This window comes from Lipotes vexillifer, unplaced genomic scaffold, assembly GCF_000442215.2.
Source record: "Lipotes vexillifer unplaced genomic scaffold, Lipotes_vexillifer_v1.1 scaffold231, whole genome shotgun sequence".
NCBI classification, from domain to species: Eukaryota; Metazoa; Chordata; class Mammalia; order Artiodactyla; family Lipotidae; genus Lipotes; species Lipotes vexillifer.
In genome coordinates, this window is record NW_006791822.1 from 2,949,138 (window position 1) to 2,956,770 (window position 7,633).

Here is a 7,633-nt window from a genome sequence, read left to right on the forward strand (position 1 = left end):
CCTCCTTTGAGGCAGGGCACACACTCAAGGGCAACAGAGCCTGATCAATCCCAAACTTCAAGGCTTCTACTTCAACATCTGGGGAGCAGACATTGGCCCTGACAGGGTGACAACAGCTACAGACCAGAGAGGAGGCCCCGCTTCACATCCAACACAGGCTCTAGACACTACGACATCAACCACTCCCCCTATCAAGAGGTAAGAGCCAGCACACCCTGAGGAAAGGCGTGGCTGGCATCCATACCAAAACCAGCCTTCACACCAAAAACATCAGACACACACAGTGTACACAGGGACTCTCCCACATAAAAACACTCCTTCAAGGCCACAGTAGATAACTGTTTTTCCTAAATTCATAGAGACAGAGAAGCTTAAGTAAAATGAAAACAGAGAAGAACTACTCCAACTCAAAAAAACCAAAGAAATCCCGAGAGAACAAATGAAACAGAGCTTACCAGTGTACTAGACAAGATCAAAAAGGAGGCAATAAAAATGGTAACTGAATTTAAAAAGAGTATTGACAGAAACACAGATCACTGTAACAAGGAACTAGAAACTATAAACGTGAACCAATCAAAAATAGACAATTTAATTGCAGAGATGAAAACCAATCTAGAGGCACTGAATAGCAGACTAAATGACACAGAAGAATGAATAAGTGATCCAGAACAGCAGACAGAAAGACAAATGAAAAAAAATGTAAGCAACATATGAGATCTACAGGATAATATAAAATGTGTCAATCTACACATAATAGGGGTTCCAGAAGGAGAAGAGAGAGAGAAGAAGATTGAAAATGTATTTGAAGAAAGTAAGGATGAAAACTTCCCAAATCTAAAGAAGAAAACAGATATACAGGTACAGGAAGCAGAGGACCCCAAAACAGATGAACCCAAACAGACCCAGACCAAGACATATCATAATTAAAATACCCAAAGTTAAAGGTGAAGAGAGGATTCTTATGGCAGCAAGAGCAAAACAAAGAATCTGTTACAAGGGAATTCCCATAAAGCTATCGGCTGATTTCTCTGCAGAAATGTTGCAGGCCAGAAAGGAGTGATATATTCAAAGTCCTGAAAGGGGAAAACGTGCAATCTAGAATACTTTACTCAGCAAGATTATCATTTAGAATAGAAGGAGAGATAAAGAATTTCTCAGTTTTTTTAGCAAAAACTAAAAGAATTCAGCAATACTAAACCTATCCTAAAAGAAATATTGAAGGGTTTTCTCTAAACAGAAGAGAAGCAAAAATCTATAGAAGAGGGAAAATCACAGTAGGAATGAAGGAAATACATAAAAGGAATGAAGATCACTTAAACAAACCAGTGCATACAAAAAAAACAATCACAAAATTGTAAAAATGATTATAACTGCAAGTAACAGTAAAAGGATAAGCATGAAGATGTAAAATAGAACTTCAAAGTCACAAAATGTGGGGGAGGGGAGAATAAAAATGTAGATCTTTTAGGTCTTGTTTGAACTTACATGACTATTAATTTAAAGAAAGTAGATTTAGTTACGGGTCAACATACTGGAACTCCATGTCAACCACAAATCAAAAACATAAAATGGATTCACAAAAACCAAAAAAGAAAGGAACTTAAGCATACTACAAAAGAAAGTCATCAAACCACCAAAGGAAAAACAAAAAGAAGAAAGAAAGAAACCCGCAGGGGACGCGGGTTCATGCCCCGGTCCGGGAAGATCCCACATGCTGCGGAGCAGCTGGGCCTGTGAGCCATGGCCCCTGAGCCTGCGCGTCCAGAGCCTGTGCTCCACAACGGGAGAGGCCACAACAGTGAGAGGCCCGCGTACCGCAAATAAATAAATAAATAAATAAAAATAAAATGAATAAAATAATAAAATAAAAAACTCCCTGCAAACAGAAGTCCAGGACCGGAAAGCTTCACTGGGGAATTCTACCAAGCATACAAAGAAGAACTTATACCTATCTTCTCAAACTATTCCAAAAAATTGAAGAGGAGGGAATGCTCCCAAATTCATTCTATGAGGCCACCATCACTGTGACACCAAAACCAGAGAAAGAAAATCATAGGCCAGTATCTTCAATGAATATAGATGTAAGAATCCTCAACAAAATATTAGCATACCAAATCCAATAATACACAAAAAGGATCATATATCATGATCAAGTTGGATTCATTCCAGGGCTGCAACAATGGTTCAACATACACAAATTAATCAATGTGATACACCACATTAACAAAAGGAAAGACAAAAGACACACGATCATCTCAACATATCAGAAAAAGCATTTGACAGAATTCAACACCCATTCACGATAAAAAAACTCTCACCAAAGTGGGTATAGAGGGAACATATCTCCACATAATAAAAGCCATTTATGACAAATCCACAGCCAACATAATACTTAACAGTAAAAAGCTGAAAGCCTTCCCACTAAATTCAGGAATAAAGCAAAGAGGCCCACTCTCACCACTTCTATTCAACATAGTATTAGAAGTTCTAGCCACAGCAATCAGATAAGAAAAAGAAATTCCAAAAGGAAATAAAATAAATAAAAGGTATTAAAATTGGAAGGGAAGAGGTTAAACTGTCTCTATTTGCAGAGGACATGATACTCTGTACAGAGAACCCTAAAGTCTCCACATAAAAAACAATCAGAACTAATAAATGAATTCAGCAAGGTAGCAGGATACAAGATTAATATACAGATATCTGTTGCATTTCTTTATACTAATAATGACATATCAGAAAGAGAAAATAAAAAAACAAACCCATTTAAAATTGCGCCAAAAAAATATCTAGGAATAGAAGGAGAAAAACAGGAAAAACTAAAACTACCTAAGGAAACTTGACCAAGGAGGTGAAGGACCTAGATGCTGAGAACTATAAAACATTGATAAAGGAAAGTGAAGATGATTCAAAGAAATGGAAAGATATCCTATGCTCTTGGATTGGAAGAATTAATATTGTTTAAATGGCCATACTACCCAAAGCAATCTACAGATTTAATGCAACCCTTATCAAAATACCCATGATATTTTTCATAGAACTAGAACAAATAATCCCAAAATTTATATGGAACTACAAAAGACCCAGAATTGCCAAAGCAAGTCTGAAGAAAAAGAACAAAGCTAGAGGTATAACCCTTCCAGACTTCAGACTATACTCAAAGCTATAGTAATCAAACAGCATGGAACAGAACAGAGAACCCAGAAATAAACCCACACACCTCTACAACAAACGAAGCAAGAATATAAAATGGAGAAAAGACAGTGTCTTCAACAATTGGTGTTGGAAAAGCTGGACAGCCTCATGTAAATCAATGAAGTTAGAACACTGCCTCACACCATATACAAAAATAAACTCAAAATGGTTTAAAGACCTAAATGTAAAACATGACACCATAAAACTCCTAGGAGAAACATAGGCAAAACATTCTCTGATATATATTGTAGCAATATTTTCTTAGATCAGTCTCCCAAGGAAAATAAATAAAAGCAAAAATAAACAAATGGGACATTATCAAATTTAAAAGCTCTTGCATAGCAAAGGAAACCATAAACAAAATGAAAAGACAATCTAGGGAATGGGAGAATATCTGTAAATGATGTGACCAACAAGGGGTTAATATCTAACATATACAAACAGCTCATACAACTCAATATTGAGAAAACAAACAACCCAATCAAAAAATGGGGAGAAGACCTAAATAGATACGTTTCTAAAGAAGACATACAGATCACCAACAGGCTCATGAAAAGATGCTCAACACTGCTAATTATTAGAGAAATGCAAATCAAAACTGCAATGAGGTATCACCTCACACAGAAGATTATACTTAGTGAAGTAAGTCAGACATGTATTATACTTAGTGAAGTGAGTCAGACATGTATCAAATACTACATGATATGACATATGTGGAATCTAAAAAATAATACAAATGAGTCTATATACAAAACAGAAACAGACTCAGACATAGAAAACAAATTTATGGTTACCAAAGGGGAGAGGGAGGGTGGGAGGGACAAATTCGGAGTATGGGATTAACAGATACAAACTATTATACATAAAATAAACAACAAGGATTTACTGTATAGCACTGGGAATTACATTCAAAATCTTGTAATAACCTATAATGGAAAATAATCTGAAAAAAAAAAACTGAATCACTATGCTGTACACCTGAAACTAACACAATATTGTAAATCAATTATATATCAATAAAAAATCTAAGAAAAAAACAGCACTGGTGTACTGTTCATTATCAAACAACCTGTTAGCTAGTCAATATTCACATCCTGTAACCAGAGTAGGAAAAAGTAACACTTCTAAAGGGGCAACAAGGGCTTTAATTAGAATACATGAATTTATTTCATTCATACTATGTATCCATTTTACGTCATCTCTACCCTCAAATCTGAAAGTAGAAGAGTAGAAGAAACAAACAGGGTAACAGAATATTACAATCAATACAATAAGTGTAAAGAAACAGGGTTATGATGATGATACTGATATGAAGGAAAGTTAGCCCAGGCAAGGAGGAAGGACATAGGCAAGTCAGGCCTATTGGAGAGGTGACACTGAGCCACTTCTTAAAGGCTGAGTGGATGTTAGGCAAGGAAAAGCATGGCAAGAGGGGTGGGATTTCCATGCAGAGGAAAGAGGATGCACAAAGAGAGATGTGAGAGATGATAGCATCTGGTGAAGGAAGAGTAAATGGGGGTAAACAGGAGAGGTAAGGAATCTGGAATTTTATGCTGATAGCAATAGGGTATCAGTGAATGTTAATAGGCAAAGACAGAAAAGAAAAAAATAGGCAAGGACAGGATATGGTCAAATAGCATTTTATAAAGATATTCTCTGGATAAACTGGATTCTGGGAGAATAGAGAGGGGAAAATCATTTAGGAGATTATTGCAGTCACCTAGGTGAAAAATGGTGATTATCTGGGAAAACAAAGGAAGAGGGGATATATTTAAGTCATATTAAGGAGTAAAAATTGTATTGATTTGTTGATAAAATGGAAAGCCAAGGATAAAGGAGAGGAAAGACTCTAGAATGATTCCTAGGATGGCAGTACCATTGACTGATACCAGGACATACAAGAAGAGAGAACAAGGCTGGGTGGAACATCAAGGTCCTTTCCAGTTTGTGGAGTTTGAGCTGCCAATTGAACATGCACACAGAGCAACTTGGTAAGGAATAGGTCCCTGGTAGGAGAGAGATCTGGGTTGTACCTTAAAATTTTAGAGTCACCTAGACGGAAACTGAAGCCATGGGAATGGCAAAAATAGCCCAGGTAAATTGTGTGGAATAAAAAGAGATCTTAAGATGCAACCTCAAAATATAAAGTGTTGGTTGAGAAAGAGTTGCCTGTGAAAGAGCCTGTAAAGGACATTCAGAGAAGTAAGAGGACTATCAAGAAAGAATAAAGTCAATAAAAGAAAAGGAGAAATTTCAAAAAGGGAGGAGTCAATAGTCTGGAATGCTGTAATGACATAAAATAAGGGCCAAGGGGTGTGCACTGGATTTGACAACAAAAAAATTCATCAATGAACTTAGTAAGTAGTTTCAGTGGACAGGTGAATATGAAAGCCCCACTGCAGCAGACCAAGGCTCTAACAGAAGATAAGAATGAGGAGACAGTATAGATTACTTTTTCAAGAAGCCTGGCTATCAAGGAAAGGAGAAAGATTGAGTAGGTTCTAGAAATGTCAATAGAAGCCAGGGAGACTTTTTTTCATTTCTTAAGATGGGAGAGACTGGATTATCTTAATGTGAAGAAGAAAAGATCCCACCTCAGCCAAATAAATAATTAAAAGGGAGATATGGAGATAGGAAAAAAAATCTTATTATGTACCAAATTATTGTAATTTCAAGCCTTGCTTCTCTTGACTGAAACTGTATGTGTTCATCATTCTATCTCTATAATTTAGCATAGTGCCTAGGTCATAGTGGGAATTCTAATATATGTTGAATGAATAAGTGCATGAAAGAATTTATAGAAGTAAAGTAGTAACAGACAACACTGAAAAGGAGAGCACATAAATTGGGAGAATTATTGCTTGCTGTTTTATTTCCCCAGTGGAGTAATACCCAGGCCATCTGCTGAAGGCAAGGGAAGAAGACTATAGGAGAACGATTAAAGATCCAGTCGCTGTCACAAATGAGGAGGGAGCTGACTGAAGTACACAAAAGTCTTGCCAGGCAGGGCAGAGGATTCAGCTGAAGCTGGAAACCGTGCATGTGTAATAGCACCTGGAACAGCACAGGAGTTATTTTATTTGCAACAGGTACTGACTGGATAGAGAATGTAAACAAACCAGGAGGGGACTCCAACTTGGGGGAAAATGGAGGCCACAACTGACTGAAGTTCTCTCTCAGCTAAGAGCTGATACTGTGGGAGAAAATGAAGGAGGTGAGAGGATGAAAAGTGGCCGACAGCAGCATGTTAAATTTCACAGAAGGAACAACTCTAGTAGTGACAAGCCACAGGCTACAGCCCTGGATGTAAGTGGATAAAGTGTAGAGGTAAAGATTATTAGAGATGAGGAGGTTAAGGTACCATGAGGCCAGAGTGACAAGTAGTTTATCCACATGGACTTTGAGCTCACCCAGGATGATGGCAAGACACAGAGGATGATGGTGAGCCTGGTGCCATGATTTTCCGTGATAGATGGTAGATAACAACGATAGATGGGATAGATGGTAGATAATGATGATGAAGTTGGCTGGAAGGTGACAGCCAAATGGAAATGGTCTCAAAGGAAAAGATTTTCTTAAAAAAAAAAAAAAGGCAGAAACATAATGGATGTGGGAGTGGGGAGATGAGATAACGCACACCCATCTTCCTCTGTGGTATGAGGGGTATAGGAGTTGAGAAACCTCCCATTCAAATTGCTTGAGGGAGACTCATTATTTGGGGGAACAGACCCAGATTAAAAAAGATAAGACAGAAGATGAAGTCATAAATCCTTCATGCAACATCATTCAACTGCCACTGATGGCTGTCTTGTTATTAATGAGAATCAGCAAGTTGCACTCCCCATTATTTGGTAGATACCTCCCTGTACACTGCTGTAACTCTATTGCCTTTTCAGAAGAAAATCAACCAGCCATCTCAGGTACAAAATCCTAAAATATAATTTAACAGGTCTTAATATTTCTAAAATTTAGAGGCTTATGGTTAAAACAGAATGAAGTAAACTCTTTACGCAAACTTTACAATTCTCCCTCATTCCCCATTCACCGCTAGGGACTGGACAGTAACCTTAAGAATTTCCTGTTGCTCTTTCCATCTGTCCCTCAAATCCTTCTCTTACATGGCCCTAATAGAGACCACTATTTTTTTTCTGACACATAAAAGTTAAATAACTTGGGACTGAATAGGAGGATTCAGAAATTCTGAAGTGGTTAGTAAATGCCTGAAAATGCTATATCCCATAAATTATATATATATATATATATTAAAATGCTCTATAAAAACTTTCCCTTCTGGGCTTCCCTGGTGTCGCAGTGGTTGAGAGTCCGCCTGCCGATGCAGGGGACGTGGGTTCGTGCCCTGGTCCGGGAAGATCCCACATGCCGCGGAGCGGCTGGGCCCGTGAGCCATGGCCGCTGAGCCTGCACGTCCGGAGCCTGTGCT